Source organism: Canis aureus, chromosome 6 (assembly GCF_053574225.1).
Source record: "Canis aureus isolate CA01 chromosome 6, VMU_Caureus_v.1.0, whole genome shotgun sequence".
Classification (NCBI taxonomy): domain Eukaryota; kingdom Metazoa; phylum Chordata; class Mammalia; order Carnivora; family Canidae; genus Canis; species Canis aureus.
Window position 1 is genome coordinate 65,179,406 of NC_135616.1, and position 27,344 is coordinate 65,206,749.

Below are 27,344 nucleotides of genomic sequence, written 5' to 3' on the forward strand. Positions count from 1 at the left end.
GGGAGAAGTAGGCTCCACGCAGGGAGCCCGATGTGGGACTCGATCCTGGGTCTCCAGGATCAGTCCTTGGGCTGAAGGCGGCACTAAACCGCTGAGCCACCCGGGCTGCCCAACAGATGCCAGTCTTATAGGAACCATGGACACACCACTTTTTGAGGCTGACTTGAACAGTAGTCTTCTAAGGGCCTAAGACTTATGTTCTTTACGGTAATTCCTTTCCAAAGACAGAGACAAAGAAAAACCATGACATCTCTGTGAAGAAATGAATCAGTCACATCAAGAGTACTCTACCAAATTTGCCAGAATCTCTAAGCCCAAGAAACTAGTTTCATAAATTTTTTCCCCTGCTGATGTAAATTTAGAATGAGAAGATAGATGCTCACCAGTCGCACTCCATTAGACCATGCAGGCTGAGATCAGGAGTCTGATGTGATGATGATTCTTACCTTCCACCAAGGATACTAACCATCTGCTGATGGTCATCAGAGGTTTCAGGATTTCTCAGCTGCAAAGGCCTCAAAACAAGTAGTATCCAGTGACGGAAGTTTATCCTACTGACTATACCAAGTGTTGGGGAGGAAAATTTTTATTCTACCCCTCAAAGTTCTTCTAGGTGGCCTAAAAATTAAATTAATAGGAGATATATTAATAGAATTTTAAAAAACCTGAAGTTTATTACATGTGCACAGAGGCCCAGTATTAAAATTGAGACCTAAAGAAATGATCAAGTCATGCAGCCTCTATATGTTTTAGGCAAAGAAACACAAATCTGTGAGGAAGCGAGAGAACAAAGAAAACTCATGTTCAGCAGCTTTGATTAGTAAAGAGTTCTCAACAGAATTTTTACTGTGGTAGTAAATCAGTAAAAGTAACAGGGTCATTCACGTAGGCTTCTCTGGCCCTGAATCCCCTTTCTCTGATGATAAGGAGGTTTCCCCACCTCTTGGTGCAAGGAGGGTCCTTCATGTGAGAAACTTATTCATTGGTTTCTGGAGAAAGGAGAATTAGAATGTCCTTCTTATAATGGTTGTTTCTTAAGTAGCCTTAAATCAAAATTATTACTATGTAGTCGTTGAACATTTTGGGGTGGGCTACCTTGGAACCCAGTACTAGTAAACCTGTGACCCCACCAGGTAGCAGATCAAATAAAGACTGTCCTCGGCTTAAAGCTACCTTCTTGGTGTGGGTTTTCTCTATTCCATAGACTATGCAGGTGGTTTGGGAAGGTTGCAGCTACACAGACAAGAGGTCCTAGGCTGCCCACTGTCAGCTAATAGGATAGGTACTCTGCATGTATGGACTGCATAGGTCAGGGTAGCCAGGACCTGTTAAGGGGTCAAGCAATGCCAGTCACAGAAGTGAGCTATTAGGGGCATAAAGTACCTTCTTAATTCCAAACTCTGACCTATGCAAATAGGCATATTCTCTCAATAGCAGAACTGCAGGAAACTGGACCACCTTACCAGGGTGTAGCCTGGTCGACTGATGAAGTATCCTTCAACAAGAGATAACTGGGAACCTTGATAACTGATCCCATTCTGGTAATGGAGTCCAGTTTCCTCTACTGATGCCTTCAGGAAGAATATAGACATTTGTTTAGGTTAGAATTTGGAATTAGGCAGATGCCATGGACCTCCAAAAGTCTACTCTTGACACATAGACTCTCTCAACCCTTGCCCGGTTCCAGGTCTCTGGCTTCCCTGACCTGTGTGTCTGGCACTTGTGTAGTATGTACCCTGTCAGGCAGCCATGGGTGGCCAGGACCCCCTAGTACTGCGGAGCTGGGGCTGGTATCCAACCACTTACATCGCTTATAGAGGAAAAGAGAGCCCACTCTCAGAAAATCTCTCTGAGGTGAGTGTTTTAAAATGGCCACAATCAGTACACATTTGGACTGGTTGCCTAATAGGGTCCCAGGCTTCTCCCAGGTATCTTTTATTGGAGGATACTTGGTCCAGTCTGCTCAGCCCCATCCTGGAAAAGCAGTCCAGTTTCTATCAGTGATGTCTTCAGGGGGATTCTTCACATTTGTGTAGATTATGGTTTGGAATTAAATGATGTCTTGTACCCCCCGCCAAAGCCCTCTTTAGTGGCCTGGATTCTTAAGACCTGTGCTCTATTCCAATTTATTGTCTGCCCTGAAGTGAGCTGCACCACACACTCAAGACATAGCCTGTTAGCCTTGGGAAGCGGAGGCTTTCCAGGCCTGTGGAGTTGGGGCCAGTGTCTAACCATCTGAATAGTTTCCAGGGCAGAGGGAGACCACTGCTTATGAATCTTTTTGAGATAGCAACCAATCCAAATGAGGTTTGCTTAATGAAGTTCTAGGTTTACCACTGATTAAGGCTCCCAGGTGTTTTTTAGTGAACGATTCCCTGTTTGGCCAGTCTGGCCTCATCCTAGAAAGGCAGTCAGATTCCTCTGCTGTGTATTGGTCCGATATGATTTTAAATCCACTTGTTTATGACAAAGACAAAAAGTATTTTCAGAAGTAAAGTTGTTTTGATATGAGTAAACTGTGTCAGAAAGTCAGTATCTCCTCTGTTCTCACTGATAACAACTAGTAGCTTAGCAGCTGAGGGGCCCCCCTGAGGGCTTATCAATAAAAATACATGAGGAAGTAAATATGGCAAGGGTACATATTAGACTGTGAATCCTGAGTTTGTGAAATTGATCTGACAGTGTTTGGTCTGCACAAGGCTATAGCTCTCAGAAAACACTGGAGCAATTAACTCCTGCAATGATAAAGGTGATTCCTTTACTGATAGTGGTAAAAGCCATGCAGAGGACTTGCAAAGATCTTCATCTTGCCCATCAACACCTTGGCCATCAATCCCTAGCAACCTGCTCTAGCAACACAGGGCTCTTAAGATTGCACTGGCAGCTGGATGTCAACTCTCAGTTGACTAACCTGTCTCTCCCCAGTATCAATCCATAAAGTGTTTAAAAAAGAAAGAAAGAAACAAGTAGTCCAAAATAGAGTCCTTTGCCTTTAACCACAGCAAACCAAGACTTAATGACAGTTTCACCCTATTCCAGGAGCGTGATCTTCTAAAAGTCAATCTGAAATTTCCTGATCAGCACCAATGAGGTGACATGATAACAAATCCTGCTGGTTCCTCCCCCCTTAAAAGAAGATGTCCTGCCCTGAAACAATCCTTTGCTTTCTTTTGCTAATAACGTCTTTGCTCTACCCTCCTTCTTATAAACACCTTCCATTTTTGTACAACTCCTTAGAGCAATTCTTTGTTTGCTAGATGGGATGATGCTTTATTCATGAATTGCTTAATAAAGCCAGTTAGATATTCTAATTTATGGATAGAATTTAGTTTTTTAACAAAATGTCCACCTCAACTAAATTTATTTTTAAATTTTTTAAAAAAGATTTTATTTATTCATGAGAGACAGAGCGAGAGAGGCAGAGACACAGGCAGAGGAAGAAGTAGGCTCCATGTAGGGAGCCTGATGTGGGACTCGATCCCCAGACTCCGGGATCACGCCCTGAGTCAAAGACAGGCACCAAACCACTGAGCCACCCAGGCATCCCCACCTCAACTAAATTTAAACTTTATTCCTTTCATTGCCCTTTGCTGAGAAGGATAGTATCATTGATTTGGAATATGATATTTCTTTATTGGCTTATTAAAAGACATTATTGTATATGCTATTGGCTTATAAAATTCCACACTGAAATAAATATAGAACTCTTGTAACTTGGTGCTATGTTGCCCACAATAGTTTTTTTTAAGATTTATTTATTTGAGAGAGAGTGGGAAGGAGGGACAAAGGGAAAGGAAAGAGAATCCCCAGGCAGACTCCCCACTGAGCACAGAACCTGACATGGGGCTGGATCCCAGGACCTTGAGATCACAACCTAAGCTGAAATCAAGATTTTGCTGCTTAACCAACTGAGCCACACTGGTGCCCCCATGATACTGATTAACCATATTATAAACCTTCTGGAATGCTCTATTAAACATCTTGGTGATAAAATATTAGTGATCTTTGTGAGTGGCAGGAGGAAATAGTAAATGTGTCTGTTCACAAACCCTATCAAAATTACTCAAGAAGTGGCTTAAGGGTAGAATGGGTTGTATATTAACTTCTGAAGATCCCTAGAGACCTACTGAAGACTTAGTCTGGGCAAAACTTCAAATTAAGGAAACTCCAGATGTTGGCCTGATCATCCAACCCAATCAATTATATCCTTATTAAAAAGAGCAACTAAGGAAGATGTTACAGAGCTCTTCTTAGGAGCATTAAGTTACATAGATACCTACAGGCAGAAAAGAGGGCTAGTGAGATAGGGAAACTGGACTGTATAAAAATCTGTTTTTCTACTTCTCCTGCTTCTATTCCGGCTAGAACCTGCAACCCCACTCATAATGAAAATAGTGTATATCTTCTTTATAAGGGAAAAGCAGGTCAATAATCCAAAATTACTTTTTTCTGGTCCCAGGAATTCAGCTAGATAGCTCTCAAATCATTCTGAATATCTGCAAATTCAACTGAAGATCTAAGAAAAGAATAGCTGCAACTCTACAAATAGAAAAGTGACCACTTTCTGAATGAATGACAAGATGGAAAAACCTCAGAAAAGAGAGCAAGAGGCAAGGAGTGACTGCCAGAAACTTAATCAGTATGGATATAAATAAGATGTCAGAACTAGAGTGCATAGAAGCATAGAAGACACTAGCAAATCCCTTTCTGGAGAAATAAAAGAACTAAAATCTAATCAAGTCAAAGTCAAAAGGCTACTAAGGAGATGTGATTTAAAAAAAATGGAGGCTCTAGCTGCTAGGAGAAATGAGGCAGAAGAGAGAATTAATGATATAAAAGACAAAATGATGGGGAATAAAGAAGCTGAGAAAAAGAGATAAACAACTACTGGATCATGAGGGGAGAATATGAGAAATAAGTGATACCATAAAGGGAAACAATATTAGAATAATTAGGGTCCCAGAAGAAGAGGAAAGGGGGGTGCAGAAAGTATATTGGAGCAAAGTATAGCAGAGAACTTTCTAATATGGGGAAGGAAACAGGCATTAAAGTCCAGGAGGCACAGAGAACTCCCCTCAAAAATCAATAAAAATAGGTCAATACCTCAACATACAATAGTGAAACTTGCAAATCTCAGAGACAAAGAGAAAATCCTAAAAGCAGAGCAGGAAGGGATCCATAACCTACAAGGGTAGTGATAGTAGACTGGCAACAGACCTATCTACAGAGACTTGGCAGACCAGAAGAGACTGGCATGATACACACAGGGTACTAAATAAGAAAAATATGCAGCCAAGAATACTTTATTCCACAAGACTACCATTCAGAATAAAAAGGAGAGATAAAAAGCTTCCAGGACAAAGAGAAAATAAATGAATTTGTGATCACTAAACCAGCCCTGTAAAAATATTAGAGAGGATTCTTTAAGAGAGAACCCAAAAGTAACATAGACCAGACAGGAACAAAGACAATGTACAAAAACAGTGACTTTACAGATAATACAATGGCACTAAATCCATATCTTTCAGTAGATACTCTGAATGTAAATGGGCTAAATGCTCCAATCAAAAGACACAGGGTATCATTGGATTAAAAAGCAAGAACCATCAATATGCTGTCAGAAAGTAGGTGGAAAACCATTCATCATGCTAATGGACATTAAAAGAAAGCTGCAATAGCAATCCTTAGACAAATTAGATTTTAAACCAAAGACTAATAAAAGATGAGGAAGGATACTATATCATAATTAGAGGGTCTATCCAACAAGAAGATCTAACAATTATAAATATTTATGCTCCTAACATGGGAGCAGCCAACTATATAAACCAATTAATGAACTTAAAGAAACACATTAATAATACAATAATAGTAGAGGACTTTAACATTCCACTCACTGCAATGGACAGATCATCTAAGCAGAAGATCAACAAGTAAACGAGGGCTTTGAATGACACACTGGACCAGAGGGATTTCACAGATATAGTCAGAATTCCACCCTAAAGTAATAGAATACACATTCTTCTTGAGCATTAATGGGACTTTCTCCAGAATAGATCACATACTGAGTCATGAATCAAGTCTTAACTGGTACCAAAATATTGGGATCGTTCCCTGCATATTTTCAGACCACAATGCTTTGAAACTTGAAGCACTTGAAGCAAAGGAAATTTGGAAGGAACTCAAATCCTTGGAGGCTAAAGAGCATCCCACCAAAGAATGAATGGGTCAACCAGGAAATTAAAGAATTTTAAAAAATCCCTGGAAACAAATGAAAATGAAGACACAACTTTTCAAAACTCTTGGTTTGCAGCAAAGGCAGTCCCAAAAGGTAAGTGTATAGCAAGACAAGCCTTTCTCAAGGAACAAGAAAGGTCTCAAATACATAGTCTAACCTTGTACATAAAGGAGCTGGAGGAAAAACAGCAAATAAAGCCCCTACACCCAGGAGGAGAAGAGAATAAAGATTAGAGCAGAAATCAATGAAATAGAAACCAAAGAATAGTAAACAAATCAATAAAAGTAGGAGCTGGTTCTTTGAAAAAATTAACAAGACTAATACACCCCTGGACAGACTTACGAAAAGAAAAGAGAAAGGACCTAAATAAATAAAACCATGAATGAAAGAGAACAGATCACAATCAACACCAAAGAAATACAAACAATTATAAGAACAATATTATGAGCAATTACATGCCAACAAATTAGGCAATCTGGAAGAATGGATGCATTCCTAGAGACATATAAACTACCAGAATTGAAACAGGAAGAAGTAGAAAATCTGAACAGACCCATAACCAGCAAGGAAATTGAAGCAGTAATTAAATATCTCCCAACAAACAAGAGTCCAGGCTAGATGGTTTCCCAGAGGACTTCAACCAAACATTTAAAGAAGAATTAATACCTACCTATTCTTCTGAAGCTGTTTCAAAAAATATAAATGGATGGAAAACTTAAACTCTTTTTATGAGGCCAGCGTTGCCTTGGTCCCAAAAAACAAAGACCCCACCAAAAAGGCAAATTACTGACCAATATCCCTGATGAACATAGATGCAAAAATTCTCACCAAGATACTAGCTAATAGGATCCAACAGTACATTAAAATGATTATTCACATCGACCGAGTGGGATTTATTCCTGGTCTACAAGGGTGGTTTGACAACCACAAAATCAATCAATGTGATGATATACTAAATAAAAGAAAGGACAAGAACAATATGATCCTCTCAATAGATGCAGAAAAATCATTTGACAAAGCACAGCATCTTTTCTTGATGCATCCTTATCCCACAATGTAGGGATAGAGGGAACATCTCTCAATATCCTAAAAGCCATATATGAAAAGCCCACAGCAAATATCATTCTCAATGGGGAAAAACTGAGAGCTTTTCCTCTAAGATCAGGAATACCATACAGATTTCTACTGTCACTACCGTCATTCAACATAGTTCCAGAAGTCCTAGCCTCAGCAATCAGACAACTAAAAGAAATAAAAAGCATACAAACAAGCAAAGAATAAATCAAACTCTCACTCTTCACAGATGATATGATACTCTATATGGAAAACCCAAAAGACTCCACTCCAAAATTTCTAGAACTCCTATAGGAATTTAGCAAAGTGGCAGGATATAAAGTCAATGCACAGAAATCAGTTGCATTTCTATACACTAACAATGAGACAGAAGAAAGAGAAATTAAGGAATTAATCCCATTTACAATTGCACCAAAACCTAAGATTTCTAGGAATAAACCTAACCAAAGAGGTAAAGGATCTGTATTTAGAAAATTGTAGAACATTAATAAAAGAAATTGAGGGGGATCCCTGGGTGACTCAGAGGTTTAGCGCCTGCCTTCCGCCCAGGGTGTGATCCTGGAGGCCCAGGATCGAGTCCCACATCGGGCTCCCTGCATGGAGCCTGCTTCTCCCTCTGCCTCTCTCTCTCTCTCTCTGTGTGTCTCTCATGCATAAGTAAATAAAATCTTTTAAAAAATAATTTTTAAAAAATTTTAAAAAGAAAGAAATTGAGGAAGACATAAAGAGATGGAAAAATGTTCCCTGCTCATGGATTGAAAGAACAAATATTATTAAAATGCATGTTACTTGAGAAATCTATACATTCAGTACAACTCCTATCAAAATATCATCAACTTTTTTTCACAGGGCTGGACAAAATAATCCTAAAATTTGTATGGAACCAGAAGACCCTGAATAGGCAAAGGAACATTGAAAAAGAAAACCAAAGCTGGAAGCCTTACAATCTCAGACTTCAAGACCTATTACAAAGCTGTAATCATCAAGACAGTATGGTACTGACACAAAAAACAGATGCATAGATCAATGGAAAAGAATAGAGGACCCAGGAATGGACCCTCAACTCTATGGTCAACTAATCTTCAACAAAGCATGGAAGAATATCTGATGGAAAAAAGCACAGTCTCTTTTTTGGGTTTTTGTCAAAATTTAAAAAATATTTATTGACTATAACCTACAAAAATGGAAGAATATACAATGGAGAAAGAACAGTCTCTTCAATGAATGGCATTGAGAAAACTTGACAGTTACATGCAAAGAATGAAACTGGACCCCTTTCTTACATCATACATACAAATAAAAAAGTAGATTAAAGGCCTAAATGTAAGACTGAAACCATAAAACTCCTAAAAGAAAACACAGGCAGTAAGCTCTTATATATCAGTCTTCAGAACATCTTTTTGGATATATCTCTTCAGGCAAGGGCAACAAAAACAAAATTAAACAATTGGGACTACACTAAACTAAAAATCTTCTGCACAGCAAAGGAAACCATCAACACAATGAAAAGGCAACCGACTGAATTTTAGAAGATGTTTGCAAATCATATATCCAATAAGGGGTTAATATCCAAAATATATAAATTGCTCATACAACTCAACACATACAGAAAAACAATCTGATTATTCAGGTCCTCTGTCCATTTTTTAGACATTTTTCCAAAGAAGACATACAGATGGCCAACACACAAAAAGATGTTCAGCATCACTACTCATCAGAGAAATGTAAATTAACACTACAATGAGATATTACCTCACACCACTGGCTAGTATCAAACAGACAAGGAATAACAAGTGTTGGCAAGAATGTAGAGGAAAGGAAACCTTTGAGCACTTTTGGTGGGAATGTAAGCTGGTGCAGCAACTATGGAAAACAGTATGGAGTATCCTCAAAAAATTAAAAATAAAAATAGCAACAATCTAGTAATTCTACAGTCTATTAAACAAATGGTACTGGGAAAATTGGACAATCACATGCCGAAGAATGAAACTGGACCATTTCCTTATACCATATACAAAAATAGACTCAAAATGAATAAAAGACTTAAATGTGAGATAGGGATCCATTAAAATTCTGGAGGAGAACACGGGCAACAACCTCTTCAACCTGGCCACAGCAACTTCTTGCTAGACACATCTCCAAAGGCAAGGGAAACAAAATCAAAGATGAACTACTGGGACTTCAATCAAGATAAAAAGCTTTTGCACAGCAAAAGAAACAGACAAAACCAAAAGAAAACTGACAGAATGGGAGAAGATATTTGCAAATGTCTCATCAGATAAAGATTAGTATCCAAAATCTATAAAGAATTTACCAAACTCAACACCCAAATAAATAATCCAATCAAGAAATGGGCAGAAGACATGAACAGACATTTCTCAAAAGAAGACATACAAATGGCCAACAGACACATGAAGAAAATGCTCAACACAACTTGGCATCAGGGAAATACAAATCAAAATCACAATGATATACCACCTCACACCAGTCAGAATGCCTAAATTAACCGCTCAGGAAATGAGAGATATTGGTGAGGATGTGGAGAAAGGGGAACCCTCCTGCACTGTTGGTGGGAATGTAAGCTGCTGCAGCCACTCTGGAAAACAGTATGGAGGTTCCTGAAAAAGTTAAAATAGAGCTGCCCTCTATAGCACTCCTAGGGATTTACCCCAAAGATATAAATGTAGTGATCTGAAGGGGCACTTGCATTCCAATGTTTATAGCAGCAATGTCCAGAAAAGCCAAACTATGGAAAGAGCCAAGATGTTCATCGACAGATGAATGGATAAAGATGAGTGGATAAAGTGTATAAAGATACACACACACACACACACACACACACACACACACACACACTGGAATGCTATTCAGCCATCAAAAATGAAATCTTGCCATTTGCAATGATGTGAATGGAACTAGAGAGTATTATGTTAAGTGAAATAAGTCAATCAGAGAAAGACAGTTATATGATCTCACTCATATGTAGAATTTAAGAAACAAAACAGTGGATCATAGGGGAAGAGGGGAAAAAATAAAACAAGATGAAACCAGAGAGGGATACAAACCATAAGAGACTCTTAATTATAGGAAACAACACGGTTGCTGGAGGGGAGGGGGTAGGGTACCTGAGTGGACATATTGAGGAGGGCTCCTGATGTAATGAGCACTGAGTATTATATAAGACTGATGAATCACTGACCTCTACCTCTGAAACTAGTAAAAAAAAAAAATATATATATATATATATATATAGCAGTTAATGATTTCTCTAGAATAGGTAACATCTGAAAAAGGACAGATAAAGCCATCATATGCATATCCAGGACCACCAGCACTAGACAGCTCAATGCCAAGACCTCCTGGCTCCAGGGAATAGCACCCAAGCCCTCCTCTTTATTCTAACCAATTCCTGGATGCCTGAGAGGACATGTACAACAAACCATAACCCTCAGTAAAAACCCCAGACCCTAAGCAAAGATGAAATTCTCTCTCTTTTCCTTTCTGAGTCTCCCAGATACTCTGTATCCACATTCTCTATATACCTTTGGTTAATTCTGCTTTCACCTCCTGCTGGCTCACATTTCAATTCTATCCTGTGTGCAGCCATCACTAGCACAAAATGGTATCTTCAGAACAGAAAGAAACACTGATCCTTTTGCCTCTAAGGGCATTAATCCACATCCTGAGGATGATAATTATTTTAACTCTTTTGACCCCAGTAACATTAACTAACTAGAAGCTAAGCCCATGACAATAGACAAAATGACAAATGTAGTAATATAGAATTAGAGTCACTGGAGAGTTTATACCAGACAATAAATGGTAATAATTAAAATAGAATTCCAACAGGGGCACCTGGGTGGCTCAGTGGTTGAGCGTCTGCCTTTGGCTCAGGGCATGATCCTGGTGTTCCAGGATCAAGTTCAGTATCACCCGCCCTGCAGGGAGCCTGCTTCTCCCTCTGCCTATGCCTCTGCCTCTCTATCTCTGTTGCTTATGAATAAATAAGCAAAATCTTTAAAAAGTAAAATAAAAGACTTTTTTCCAGTGGATAATCTTTCCTGCTTTGTCGAATATTAGTTCACCATAAAGTTGAGGGTCCACTTCTGGATTCTCTATTCTGTTCTATTGATCTATGTGTCTGTTTTTGTGCCAGTACCACACGGTCTTGATGACCACAGCTTTGTAGTACAACCTGAAATCTGGCATTGTGATGCCCCCAGCTATGGTTTTCTTTTTTAAAATTCCCCTGGCTATTCGGGGTCTTTTCTGATTCCACACAAATCTTAAAATAATTTGTTCTAACTCTCTGAAGAAAGTCCATGGTATTTTGATAGGGATTGCATTAAACGTGTATATTGCCCTGGGTAACATTGACATTTTCACAATATTAATTCTGCCAATCCATGAGCATGGAATATTTTTCCATCTCTTTGGGTCTTCCTCAATTTCTTTCAGAAGTGTTTTATAGTTTTGAGGGTATAGATCCTTTAAAACTCTGGTTAGGTTTATTCCTAGGTATCTTATGCTTTTGGGTGCAATTGTAAATGGGATTGACTCCTTAATTTCTCTTTCTTCAGTCTCATTGTTAGTGTATAGAAATGCCACTGACTTCTGAGCATTGATTTTGTATCTTGCCACACTGCCAAATTGCTGTATGAGTTCTAGCAATCTTGGGGTGGAGGCTTTTGAGTTTTCTATGCAGAGTATCATGTCATCGGCGAAGAGGGAGAGTTTGACTTCTTCTTTGCCAATTTGAATGTCTTTAATGTCTTTTTGTTGTCTGATTGCTGAGGCTAGGACTTCCAGTACTATGTTGAATAGCAGTGGTGAGAGTGGACATCCCTGTCTTGTTCCTGATCTTAGGGGAAAGGCTCCCAGTGCTTCCCCAATGAGAATGATATTTGCTGTGGGCTTTTCGTAGATGGCTTTTAAGATGCTGAGGAATGTTCCCTCTATGCCTACACTCTGAAGAGTTTTGATCAGGAATGGATGCTGTATTTTGTCAAATGCTTTCTCTGCATCTATTGAGAGGATCATATGGTTCTTGGTTTTCTCTTGCTGATATGATGAATCACATTGATTGTTTTATGAGTGTTGAACCAGCCTTGCATCCCAGGGATAAATCCACTTAGTCATGATGAATAATCTTCTTAATGTATTGTTGTATCCTATTGGCTAGTATCTTGTTGAGAATTTTTGCATCCATGTTCATCAGGGATATTGGTCTGTAATTCTCCTTTTTGGTGGGGTCTTTGTCTGGTTTTGGAATTAAGGTGATGCTGGCCCCATAGAACAAGTTTGGAAGTACTCCATCTCTTTCTATCTTTCTGAACAGCTTTAGTAGAATAGGTATGGTTTCTTCTTTAAACATTTGATAGAATTCCCCAGGGAAGCCATCTGGCCCTGGACTTTTGTGTCTTGGGAGGTTCTTGATGACTGCTTCAATTTCCTCCCTGGTTATTGGCCTGTTCAGGTTTTCTATTTCTTCCTGTTCCAGTTTTGGTAGTTTGTGGCTTTCCAGGAATGCGTCCATTTCTTCCAGATTGCCTAATTTATTGGCGTATAGCTGTTCATAATAGGTTTTTTAAATTGTTTGTATTTCCTTGGTGTTGGTAGTGATCTCTCCTTTCTCATTCATGATTTTATTAATTTGAGTCCTCTCTCTTCTTTTTAATAAGGCTGGCTAATGGTTTATCTATCTTATTAATTCTTTCAAAGAACCAACTCCTGATTTTGTTGATCTGTTCCACAGTTCTTCTGGTCTCTATTTCATTGAGTTCTGCTCAAATCTTTATTAACTCTCTTCTTCTGCTGTGTGTAGGATCTATTTGCTGTTTTTTCTCTAGCTCCTTTAGGTGTAAGGTTAGCTTTTGTATTTGAGTTCTTTCCAGTTTTTGGATGGATGCTTGTATTGCGACAAAGGAGGAAAGACTACCCACTGGAAAAAAGACAGTCTCTTTAATAAATGGTGCTGGGAAAATTGGACATCCACATGCAGAAGAATGAAACTAGACCACTCTCTTGCACCATACACAAAGATAAACTCAAAATGGATGAAAGATCTTAATGTGAGACAAGATTCCATCAAAATCCTAGAGGAGAAAAAAAAAATCCTAGAGGAGAACACAGGCAACACCCTTTTTGAACTTGGTCACGGTAACTTCTTGCAAAGATTCATCCATGAAGGCAAGAGAAACAAAAGCAAAAATGAACTATTGGGACTTCATCAAGATAAGAAGCTTTTGCACAGCAAAGGATACAGTCAACAAAACTAAAAGACAACCTACAATATGGGAGAAGATATTTGCAAATGACGTATCAGATAAAGGGCTAGTTTCCAAGATCTATGAAGAACTTATTAAACTCAACAGCAAAGAAACAAACAATCCAATCATGAAATGGGCAAAAGACATGAACAGAAATCTCACAGAGGAAGACATAGACATGGCCAACACGCACATGAGAAAATGCTCTGCATCACTTGCCATCAGGGAAATACAAATCAAAACCACAATGAGATACCACCTCAAACCAGTGAGAATGGGGAAAATTAACAAGGCAGGAAACCACAAATGTTGGAGAGGATGTGGAGAAAGGGGAACCATCTTGCACTGTTGGTGGGAATGTGAACCGGCGCAGCCACTCTGGAAAACTGTGTGGAGGTTCCTCAAAGAGTTAAAAAAAGGTCTGCCCTACGACCCAGCAATTGCACTGTTGGGGATTTACCCCAAAGATACAGATGCAGTGAAACACTGGGACACCTGCACCCCGATGTTTCTAGCAGCAATGTCCACAATAGCCAAACTGTGGAAGGAGCCTCGGTGTCCATCGAAAGATGAATGGATAAAGAAGATGTGGTCTATGTATACAATGGAATATTCCTCAGCCATTAGAAACAACAAATACCCACCATTTGTTCGACGTGGATGGAACTGGAGGGTATTATGCTGAGTGAAATAAGTCAATCGGAGAAGGACAAACATTATATGGTCTCATTCATTTGGGGAATATAAAAAATAGTGAAAGGGAATAAAGGGGAAAGGAGAAAAAAATGAGTGGGAAATATCAGAAAGGGAGACAGAACATGACAGACTCCTAACTCTGGGAAATGAACTAGGGGTGGTGGGTGGGGGGTGGGGGTGACTGGGTGATGGGCGCTGAGGTGGGCACTTGACAGGATGAGCCCTGGGTGTTATTCTATATGTTGGCAAATTGAACACCAATAAAAAATAAATTTATAACAATAATTTAAAAAGTAAAATAAAATAGAATTCCAACAAACTGATTTGGTCAGAGAAATCTAGTGGCTATTAGATTTATGTTTCAAAGGAGGACAAAACCTGATCCTCATAGGAACATAGGTTGTGTACCTCAAACCCATTACCACTGATGCTAAATTGAATTGATACCTTAGAGCATCTAGAGAAGATAATATTAATTTACAAAGATCTGGTGTTTGGGTAGCAGCAACCTGGAGATTAAGATGGCCTATACTAATATGTAATCCCTTACGACACCTCCAAGGAAAATGGCAGGAGAAGCTAATATAATAATGAAATTAGGACTATTAGCTATGATTTATGATAAGGGACAGACACCTACACTGCTACATGTGGAAGCAACATAACAAAGTAAGAGGTCGTCTTTTAAGCTGCATCTCCATAGGACAGAACAGCATTATTACAGTATTTGCATGCACCAGAAACACAGGAGATCTGATTGATAAGAACAGAGGAGGGAGTAAGTCAAGATAAAGGCTGTAGAGGTGCCTGGCTGGCTCAGTTGGAAGAACGTGCAACTCTTGATCTTGGGTTTGAGAGTTTGAGCCCCAAGAGAGTTCAGAGTTGAGGTCGCTAAAAACAAAAAATACTATCTATCATTAGATTTCATTTATTTATTCCTGAGAGACACAGAGGGAGAGAAGCAGAGACACAGGCAGAGGGAGAAGCAGGCTCCATGCTGGGAGCCCGATGTAGGACTCAATCCCAGGATTCCAGGATCACACCCTGAGTGAAAGACAGACACTTAACCTCTGAGCCACCCAGATGCCCCCCAACCCCCCCCCCAAAAAAAAAACCTTTAAAAGAAAAAGATAAAGGTTATAGCTTTAACACTCACGTATATGGACAAAATAGGCCTACATCTAATAAAAATAGACCAAATCAAAATAGACCATCTAGACCAAAATCTACAAGGGGCCTTTTTGGTCACCTACACCATTTAGACCACCACCCTGAAAACAAATTATAAAAGTAGAAAGTCAAATAGATACCCCACAAGCTACATAGGAGAGGCAGAGAAACAGAAACAACCATCTTTTACAGTAAATAGACCTACAGAAAATAAATCCACATATACCCACTCGTCCATTTACTGTAAATACTACTCCTTTATAAAACCTAATCCCCTCAATAGCAGATCACTGCTAGTGAGAGAGAGAAAACCCTGTGAGCTCCCCACAGGGATTCAGCAGTCTCTTCCTCTGGCTCAAGCCAGAGACAATTGCTCATATCAACAGAAACCTCTTTTGCAAATAGAAACACTACATATACCACCCACTATGTTGTTAGATACAGGGTCCTAATAACAATGACACAGGGATATCCTACTAACTTAGAAAACTTGAGCAATAAAAAGAGACTGATTGAAGGATGAAAAGGAAAATTATCCCCACACACTTGGGTACATAGATTCTGAGCAAGGAGGACAGACTTTCAAGCTAAATGCTTTTTAAGTCCCAATTTAGAAAACATGCCCGGAATGGCTATCATAGGACATGTAAATAATAAATAAAACATTCAGGAACTTCTAAAGGAACAAATTATGTCCCTACTATTTCACCACATAAATTATTTAATCTGGCTTGTCAAAAAGCCAAACAGGTCATATACATTTACAAATTTTAGGAATTTAAACAAATTTCCCCAAACTGAGGGAGCACTCCCAAATATAGGTGCTATCATAAGAAATATCACCACTGGATCTGGCACTGATTGCATGGGGACAGACTTACCTGACGCATTCTTTGCTATTCCAGTTGATAAAGAGAGCCAACCCATGACTGCATTTGCGTGGGAAGGCAGATATGTTTAGTAGGTTACCAACAGGATACCTTAACAACACAGTAATAGCCCACAACTTTCTAACACAAGAATTCCAGGCCTTTCAGGAAAACACAACATACACACAAACCAGAATTTCCTGTATTGATGATATACTTATTTATGGTGATAACTTGGACAATAGGTTTATAATAGAGTTAATTCAATTCCTTAGAGGATAGGCAACTGACCCGAGTAAGGTCCAAGGACCTTATACTACAAGAAAATTTCTAGGTATAATTTGGTCCTGTGAAGGCAGAAAAATAACAGACCCAGTCATAAACAAGATACATTGCGTCCCAATTCCTACCACAAAAGAAGCATCTCAGAAACTGGTAGGACTATTTGGATATTGGAAATAGCACATGACACTAAATGGGGATAGTATCATAATACACTTGTAAAATTACAAGGAAGATAGGGAATTCAGTTGGACAGAGACTCAAGAGGTAGCCTTAATTTGCTTCAAAGTGCTCTCAAACTTTTAATACATTGGCATCAGCGAGCGAGGACTCCTAATATAAAGTGCCTAGGAGCACCTAGGGTGACTCAGTAGGTTAAGTGTTGGCCTTAGGCTCAGGTCATGATCTCAGGATCCTGGGGTCAGGCCCTGCATTGGTTTCCCTGCTCAGTGGGGAGTCTGCTTCTCCCTCTCCCTGATGTACCTCTGCCGTCTCTTCGGAGTTGTGCCATCCTCCCCAGCACACGACTCAGAAGAAACAAGAGGAGAAGCTGCACATGATGCTGCCAGTGTTTAACAGGGTTTTTGGAAATGCTCCACCTTCTTTTTCCTAACAGAAAAATAGTGTTTAAAAAATACTAGATATTTCCCACTCCTTTTACAAAATTACCCTCTCCTCTTCTTCAATCACCCTCATTCCCCACAGGACAGTGCAGATGAAGGAGATGAGGACCATGGGCTGAATGGTGCTATTAGGAGTTGGGGTCACTAGAGCTTTCCAGGGTCCCCTTGGTGTCCACTTCCTACTGAAGATGTGGAGCAGGGGAACTGGCTGTCTCCCTCAGCTTATGCTCACTTACGCTCTCTCTCAAATAAATAAGTAAGTAAGTAGGTATGTAGGTAGGTAGGTAAGTAAGTAAATTCATTAATTAATTAATAAAATCTTTTTTAAAAAACCCAAAAAACTAAAGTGCCTATATTTACAAGGGTTTGCAACATGGTGTCTGTGGACTGAAAAATTGTAGGAACTCAATTTTTAGCAGATTGCATTTTGGACAAAGATTTTCCCATGGTCCAAGAACAGATACCAATGAATTGCAAGACTCACTTGGGCACTGTATGATGAGGCTCTAAAAACTACAGAACCACTAACAGAAAATAAGCTAATTATACTTTAATTCCAATAGGCTATTCTGGGGTGGGTAAGGCAGACCTTTGAGAAACAGGAATTATTCCTGACTGTCACATGGAGAATGTCTACTTCCAAGCAGGACTAAATGACAGAGGATCAGCCCTCTGCATGAACTGAGGAAATCTCCACAAGGCCAGAAGTGGACTTTACCAAATTTCTGAGGGATGAACCTATTTAAGCTTGAGCAGTTGGGCAATGGGGACCACTCTGGTCCATGGCACTCAATAATGCATGGTTTTTAGCTGGATCAGCTTCCAAGACACCATCTAGAGAATGCTGGCACACTGTGGCCTTGAGGACTAATGATGGTCTTAACTTGACATAATCAGGAGAATTCTGGAGAACAGAATATGCTGAATAGCCATAAATTGTGAGTGACTAATGTGTTAAGGGAAGTGAGAGTGAGGTGTAGCTTTTCTCAGACTCATGGACAGTAGCTAATAGAATAGACATTTTGGACATGAACATTGTGGAAAAATTACTGAAAAATACCAAATAAGAACATAATGAAGGATATAGGGCAGAAAATAGCACTGACTAATATCTCTATATTTATCATCGATGTCTCTGCACCTTAGGAGAACTCTGAAGTAATTAAATTGAATAACTAGATGGACAAACTTGGTAGGTAAACTAAAGAGATGGAGGTATGCAAAATTTAACTTAAAAAACTCAATAATTTATGGCTAGTGATGAAGCCAATTCAAGACATAACTATATATAAACAAGAAGGACAATGGGCTTACAACCTGAACACGCAGATATGCCAAGTAACAGAATCATTCTATAGACACATCAAACAGGTCAGGCTGACACACATGAAACTAGAATTGGTTAGAGCAAAAAGACATGTATGTACCCGTTAAATACCTCCAATTTCAAATTAAATATGAGAATTGCTGGAAGTTTAAAGCATGGAGGTCATTAATGAATATTCCAAATAAGTCAAAGCAGACAGACTTCAAAATTATACAAATGATTATATAGGACACCTGCCCATATCAGAGAATAAACTATGCATGTACCACTATGGAGATATGGTCAGGAGTAGGATTACCCTACTCTTGCAGGAAAACTAATGAAAAATCTACAATCTGAGCATTAGAAATATGGATGCTTGCTATAGTATCCCAACTATCATAAAATCAGATCAGAGAACCAACCCACTTTATAGGAAAATGAATATAATATTGGACAAAGAAACTAGGCATAATGTGGAACTTCCCCTTACCCTATTACCCTACTGCCTCTGGGCCAACTGAGAACTATAATGATTTGTTCAAGCAAAAACTTAGGTTACTTCCTAACAATCTAGATATGAAAACAGACTAAAATAATCTAGGAGATGACAATATCTCTAAAGTATAGATCTAGAAATCATATGCATACATACATACACACACACATTGCCCAGAACTTTATGCCTGCAAAATAAAAGCCACTGTGAATCCTCAACTCTAGCAATAATATGACATAGATCAGTGCAGCATGCTGCTTGCTGGCCATACTATTTTACCTATTGCTTACTATTGGATATCATACTATTTGTATGGATTTCTCTTCCAACGGTTTCAGCAATAGTAGTTATGGTACCATTCTTAAGTGGAATGCATCTTTTGGTCCAGATACAACTCCACTGTCTGTGACATCCTCTACTTCCTTCACAGATCACCATCCTGGGTCACCTTGTTATAACTGAGGACTCAACGGCGTCACCAGCATCATCTATATCACCAAACCCAACCTCTCCATCTCACCCTTCAGTATCAGTACCATCTACTGGGAAACCTTTAGTCAGTGGAAAAAACAAATATTTAGGGAATCTGATGAAGCAGTAGAAGTCTCCAAAGAATCTCTTGAATAGTATCCCCTACTAGACACTGACTGAGCTTGAAGACTAAACTACTAACTGGCCCTTGTCATAACCCAGCCTATATACCAAGAAAATCAGGTATTGACTTTTCTGCTTTCCTTATATCTAACTGAATTGAGTGTAGCATCAGACGCGTGGTAGACTGAAAATAAAGGAGACAGAACATGAAGACTCCTAACTCTGGGAAATGAACTAGGGGTGGTGGAAGGGGAGGAGGGCGGGGGGTGGGGGTGAATGGGTGATGGGCACGGAGGCGGGCACTTGATGGGATGAGCACTGGGTGTTATTCTGTATGTTGGCAAATTGAACACCAATAAAAAAATAAGTTTATTATTAAAAAAAAGAAAATAACCTCAATTTCATTTCTGAGATACTTTGTGTGCTAGTATTTTACAAAAGAGCATCTCTGAATATGTAGAATGGGCAATTGTATCTTTAAATATTAATAAGCCAGAAACCAATCAGTTATTACACTCAATTAACTCAATCCCAATCACCTATTAGAAAATAATCAATCCATGGATACTTTGTTCAGTCTTCACAAGAATAGGGACAACCTGTCAGGGATGTAGCAACTCATAGAAAACTTAGCGTATAACATATATCATTATCCTTCATGGTGTACTTCAGGCTTCTCTCTCATACCATAGAACACCCAAGAACATAGGAACCAGGATTAGTAAAACCTTTCCAGGTCATATTGGAACCTATAGTAATAGGCTATGCCTTGGTATTTACTATGCAGAACTTTTAAGCCAGATATAGATCCTCAAATTTTGTTCAGTTTTATCCATATTTGATCATGCACAATTTTTAACCTATGCCAGAAACAAATTCACTAAAGGAAGGAAATTATTGCAGTTTCTTGTTGGACTGTAGGAGATTTAATTGAACAATGGCAGCCACTTTTCTTTTTTTTTTTTTTACTAACATCATACTTAATGGTAAAAAGCTGAATACTTTTCCATTAAGATCAGGAACAAGACAAGGATGTCTACTTTCTCAATTTTTGCTCAACATAGTACTGGAAGTCCTGCTGCACCAATCAGACGTGAAAAAGAAATAAAGGCATACAGATTAGTAAGGAGAAGTAAAACTTACTATTTGGAAAGGATATGATTCTATATATAGAAAATCCTAAAGATCTCAACAAAAAATTAAGTTGCAAGATAAAAAATTAACATACAGAAACCTGTTACCTTTCTATGCACCAATAGCAAAGGAGAAGAAATAGAAATCCAGAAAACAATTTCATTTACATTTGTACAAAAAAGAGTAAAATACCTAGGAATATATTTAACCAAGAAGGTAAAAGATATATAGTCTAAAACTATAAAACGTTAATGAAAAATACTGAAGAAGACACAAACAAATGGAAAGATATTCCATATTCACAGATTGGAAGAATTAATATTGTTAAAATGTTTGTATTACCAAAAGCAAAATCTGTAGATTCAATATGGTACCTATCAAAATAACAATAGCATTTTTAAATAAATAATCCTAAAATTTGTATGGAACCACAGAACACCCAAATCGCCAAAGCAATCTTGAGAACGAAAAATGAAGATAACGCAATCCCAGGTTTCAAGAACACTACAAAGTTATGGTAATCAAAACAGTGTGATACTGGCATAAACACAGAACACATCAATGGAACAGGATGGAGATCTGAGAAATAAATGCATGCTTGTATGATTAATTAATCTATGACAAAGAAGGCAAGAATATGCAATGAGGAAAATATAGTTTCTTTAATAAATGCTGTTGGGAACACTGGACAGCTACATGAAAAAGAATGAAACTGCTTTCTTACACTACACATAAAGATAAACTCAAAATGGATTAAAGAACTAAATATGAGACCTGAAGCCATAAAACTCCTAAAAGAAAACATAAGTGGTAATGTCTTGGACATTAGCGTCAGCAATATTTTTCTAGATACGTCTCCTCAAGCAATGGAAATAAAGCAAAAATAAACTACTGGAACTAATCCAAAATAAAATCTTTGCTGTGCAAAGTAAAACATCAACAAAACTAAAGGCAACTTAATGAGAGAAACTATTAGCCAACAATGCATCCAATAAGGGTTCTGTGACAAGATGGAGAGACCTAGAAGATATGATGTTAAAGGCAATAAGTCAGAGGGAAAAAGAAAGAAACCATGTGATTTCATTTTTATGTGGGATCAAAAAAACCAAATGAATAAATAAAATGGAATCATAAATACAGAGGATAAACTGGGCATGGGAAAAATAGACAAAGGAGATTAAGAGGTACAAACTTCCAGTTATTAAATAAAACACAGAGGTGGAAAGTGAAGCATAGGAAATATAGTCAATAATATTGTAATAACATTGTACAACAGATTACAACTACACTTACTGTGGAGAGCATAGTGTAATGTATAAAACTGTTGAGTCACTATGTTGTAAACCCAAAATTAATATAACATTGTCTATCAACCATACTTCAATGGAGAGACATAAAATGTGTTTCTCTAACTATAGATTGTCAGTTGTTGCAATGACATGTTTCTAAGTATATGTTGTTGGACCATATACCTTTTTTTTTTTAAAGATTTTATTTATTTATTCATGAGAGATACAGAGGAGAGAGAGGCAGAGACATAGGCAGAGACAGAAGCAGGCTCCACGCAGGGAGCCCGATGTGGAACTTGATTCGGAGTCTCCAGGATCACGTCCTGGGCCAAAGGCAGCACTAAGCTGCTGAGCCACCCAGGGATCCCTGGACCATATACCTTTATTGTACCTTTATTCCTGCTATTCATAGTCATATTCATATGACTATGGCTTGAAGCTTCCTCAGCTACTTATGTATAATATGGAAAACTGGACCAGGATAGTACGCTGTAAGCCAACCCTCACCCTAACCTATTAGAGACAAGGGAAAAAGAAGGAACACAACATGATAGATTGTGTAACACTAACAGGTAACGAATCCCGTGATAGAAAAAGAGGTTATTGCAGATCAGTAGATGAAGCAACTATTAGAATAACTGGAAAAATATTTCACGTTAGACCTCCTCCAATTAATCTAATAAATGTAAATAATGTATTAGAAAACTTAGGATAAGTAAAGGCACATTTATAATATAAGACTAATAAAGTTAAAATAACTTTGCAGGAATTTAAAAGGAAACAAAAATATGCCTCCCTAAAATAGTAACAGGCTTGAAGTCTGATGTTATGACTACTGAATATGTATTTAATAGAGCTATGCAAGCTTGTACCCCTGGAGCTTTATAAAAATGGTCTCCACTTGAGTACATATTTATCAAGGAAGTTAATTGGGTTAAGAAGGTTAAGTTTTTGTTGTTTGTTCTTTCAATATGATACCATGCTAAAGAGTTCTTTAGTGTGTTTATATTGATAGTATTAGAAAACATGGGCACTTAAACTGGTCATTAAACTATGGCATAAAAAAATGTGCATCAAAGGAAAAATACTCCCCCAAGATATGATTGTGATTAAGATTATAAGTGATATAGAATCACAGGGTAGATTGATATTTTTGTGAGCTTAAATTTGTACTGGGCATAAGATCCTTAGCATTAATTAGTGTCTGAGTGATTTGGAATCACAGGGTGGATTGTTGTACATGTGATTTCACATACACTTGTTTATGACAAGGACAAAGTTGTTTTTAGAAGCAAAGTTGTTTCAGTATGAGAATAAAGTATGTTGTGTTGTGTCAGGATGTCATTATCTCAGCTGTTCTCACTGATAAATCAATAGCTCAGCTGCTGAGGGGGCCTAATGTTTATAAAAACATGTAAAGAAGCAATATGGCAAGGAGGCATTAAGACTATAAATACTGAGGGTTTGTGAGAATGATCCTGAGAGTGCTTAGTCAGGGCAAGGCTACATCTTGTTGAACTGATAGCTCTTAAAGACCTCAGGGCAATTAGCTCCTTCCTGGTAAAAGCAACTCTTTCACAGGCAGAGAAAGTTGTACAGAGGATTCACAAAGATCTTGCCCATTAACACGCACTGTCATTCACTGGCAATCTGTTCTAGAAGCATGGGACTTTTACTTTTGAACTGGCAGCTGGACTTCAGCTCTTGGTTAGCAAAATGTCTCCCAGATACCAACTCTGATAAGGGTATGCCTCAACTAAATTTGGACTTTACTACTTTCATCTGCCCTTGCCTAGAACAATAGTGTGATTCATCTGACATTGGTTTGGACTACATTTCTTTATTGACTAATTATTTTTTTAATTTATTTTTTATTGGTGTTCAATTTACTAACATACAGAATAACCCCCAGTGCCCGTCACCCATTCACTCCCACCCCCCGCCCTCCTCCCCTTCTACCACCCCTAGTTCGTTTCCCAGAGTTAGCAGTCTTTACGTTCTGTCTCCCTTTCTGATATTTCCCACACATTTCTTCTCCCTTCCCTTATATTCCCTTTCACTATTATTTATATTCCCCACATGAATGAGAACATATAATGTTTGTCCTTCTCCGACTGACTTACTTCACTCAGCATAATACCCTCCAGTTCCATCCACGTTGAAGCAAATGGTGGGTATTTGTCATTTCTAATAGCTGAGTAATATTCCATTGTATACATAAACTACATCTTCTTTATCCATTCATCTTTCGTTGGACACCGAGGCTCCTTCCACAGTTTGGCTATCGTGGCCATTGCTGCTATAAACATTGGGGTGCAGGTGTCCCGGCGTTTCATTGCATCTGTATCTTTGGGGTAAATCCCCAACAGTGCAATTGCTGGGTCGTAGGGAAGGTCTATTTTTAACTCTTTGAGAAACCTCCACACAGTTTTCCAGAGTGGCTGCACCAGTTCACATTCCCACCAACAGTGTAAGAGGGTTCCCTTTTCTCCACATCCTCTCCAACATTTGTTGTTTCCTGCCTTGTTAATTTGCCCCATTCTCACTGGTGTGAGGTGGTATCTCATTGTGGTTTTGATTTGTATTTCCCTGATGGCAAGTGATGCAGAGCATTTTCTCATATGCATGTTGGCCATGTCTATGTCTTCCTCTGTGAGATTTCTGTTCATGTCTTTTGCCCATTTCATGATTGGATTGTTTGTTTCTTTGGTGTTGAGTTTAATAAGTTCTTTATAGATCTTGGAAACTAGCCCTTTATCTGATATGTCATTTGCAAATATCTTCTCCCATTCTGTAGGTTGTCTTTGAGTTTTGTTGACTGTATCCTTTGCTGTGCAAAAGCTTCTTATCTTGATGAAGTCCCAATAGTTCATTTTTGCTTTTGTTTCTTTTGCCTTCGTGGATGTATCTTGCAAGAAGTTACTATGGCCGAGTTCAAAAAGGGTGTTGCCTGTGTTCTTCTCTAGGATTTTGATGGAATCTTGTCTCACATTTAGATCTTTCATCCATTTTGAGTTTATCTTTGTGTATGGTGGAAGAGAGTGGTCTAGTTTCATTCTTCTGCATGTGGATGTCCAATTTTCCCAGCACCATTTATTGAAGAGACTGTCTTTCTTCCAATGGATAGTCTTTCCTCCTTTATCGAATATTAGTTGCCCATAAAGTTCAGGGTCCACTTCTGGATTCTCTATTCTGTTCCACTGATCTATGTGTCTGTTTTTGTGCCAGTACCACACTGTCTTGATGACCACAGCTTTGTAGTACAACCTGAAATCTGGCATTGTGATGCCCCCAGATATGGTTTTCTTTTTTAAAATTCCCCTGGCTATTCGGGGTTTTCTGATTCCACACAAATCTTAAAATAATTTGTTCTAACTCTCTGAAGAAAGTCCATGGTATTTTGATAGGGATTGCTAATTAAAAGACATTATCCTATATGCTATTGGCATGTGAAATTTGCAGTTAATCAACATTAAATACATTGTTGGCAAAGACAACAATCAGCCTCTGAGCATTATTTGCTTCCCTAAAGAAAACAGCCTTCCCATAAACAGGGGGAATATGTGCATTTGTGTAGATTGGGGCTTGAAACTAGGCAGGTGTCTTGTACCTCCAAAACCTACTCCTATACCACAGCCTCAGGCAACATTGCCCTGTTCCTGGTCCCTGGCTACCCTGGCCTGGCCCACCTCACATGAGCAGTCCGCACTCTGTTAGTTGCTCAAAGCCAGCTGGAACCCTCCAGGACTTTGGAGCTCAGATGGGTAACCAACTACCTACATTGCCCCAAGGGTGGAGAAAACCCATCCCCTGAAAATCACTGAAGTGGCCATTGAATGGGCAACAGTCCCCATGTATACTTACTGTTTGCTGGGTCCCAGCCTTCTGTAGCAATCAAGGCTCCCAGCAGTCTCTCACTGGAAAATATGTCAGCCAGCCTACCTAATCCAGCCTGAGCAAGGTGGTCCATATTCCTCTGCTCTGCCTTCAAGGGGAATATATACATTTGTATAGGTTAGGGCTGGAATTAGGCAAATGCCAAGTATCCCCAATAGCTTACCCTATGACCTAGCTTCACTGTCCATTGCCCTGTTCCATATCCCCGTCTACCCTGACTTGTGCCTTCCATGCACAATACAGCCCACACCTCATCAGTAGGCCCTTGGTTTCAGGAGCCTGTCAGGCCTGTGTAACTCAGACCATTCACAACTACCTACTTGGCCTCCATAGTAGAAAGAACTCAACCCATAAAATTTGAGGTAGCAGGTTTAAACTAGTGATTGTCAATCTTCATTTTGGACTGGTTTCCTGGTAGGGTCCAGGCTTCTCCAGAAATTAAGATTCCTCAGAGTCTATTATTGGGGGATACCTTGGCTGGCTGTCCCATCCCAGCAGTCCAGAGTCCTCCAGCTCTGCTTTAGTGTGAATATACACATTTGTGCAGGTGAAAGCCTGGAAGTAGGAGGATGTCATGTATCCCCAGTCGCTTGCTTCTGTGACATGGCCTCACCCATTGTTGCCCTGCTCCAGGTCCCCAGCTACCCTGACCTGGATGCTGTGCACATGTAGTCATTCCTGTATCACCTGGCACTTGGCTGTGAGGGGAAACTCCAGGCCTGTGGATCTCTGGCTGAACTGCAAGTTCCTAAATAACCTCAGGGTGAAGAAAGGCCTCTCCCCGTCATCTTTCTGAAGCAGTAATTTTAAACTGGGGGTAATTAGTCCCCTTTTGTTCTGGCTGCCTGATGAAGTCCAGAACTTCTCCAGCAATCATAGCTTCAAGTGTCTGTTTTGGAGGTTGCCCTGGCCAGCCATCCTGGCCCAAGAGCCTTGACAGTTCAAGGCTGTTGAGAATCCTCCAGCTTTAACTTCAGAGTAAATATGTATATTTGTGTAGGTTAGGCCTTGCAATTAAGCAGCTACCATGGACTCCCAATAGCCAGTTCCTGTTACCCAGCCTCTATCAACACTTGCCCTATTCCAGGTCTCTGCCTAGCTTGACTTGCATGGCCTGGACATGTGCAATATGTACCTGGTTGGCCAGGGCCTGTGGAACTTGGGCTTCTCCACAAATAACAGCATAGAAGTCAGGCTCAAAGTATCTTCAGACAGAGTGAAGGCAGGTACTGTCAATCTTACAGATTTTCCTGTAGTTTGAATGTCTCTGGTGATCTTTTTGGATAGCTCACAGACAGGCATGAAGATCATCTGTATATGAGCTATTGTAGTACGTTCCCTGAAATTTATATCAAGTCATTCATATTCAGTTTGCAGGCTTCAGAATCTAGTCTGATTTATAGATTT

The 27,344-nt window shown here is 39.1% G+C and overlaps 1 long non-coding RNA gene across 1 annotated transcript; it reads right to left on the reverse strand.

Moving 5' to 3' along the window:
- On the reverse strand, positions 1-26,766 carry LOC144316283 (uncharacterized). Its single transcript, XR_013382125.1, has 3 exons — positions 26,410-26,766; positions 25,905-26,025; positions 1-618 (listed from the first exon to the last, which is right to left on the reverse strand). It is a non-coding gene; the product is annotated as an uncharacterized LOC144316283 (long non-coding RNA).
- Between the last annotated feature and the right edge of the window lie 578 nt (positions 26,767-27,344).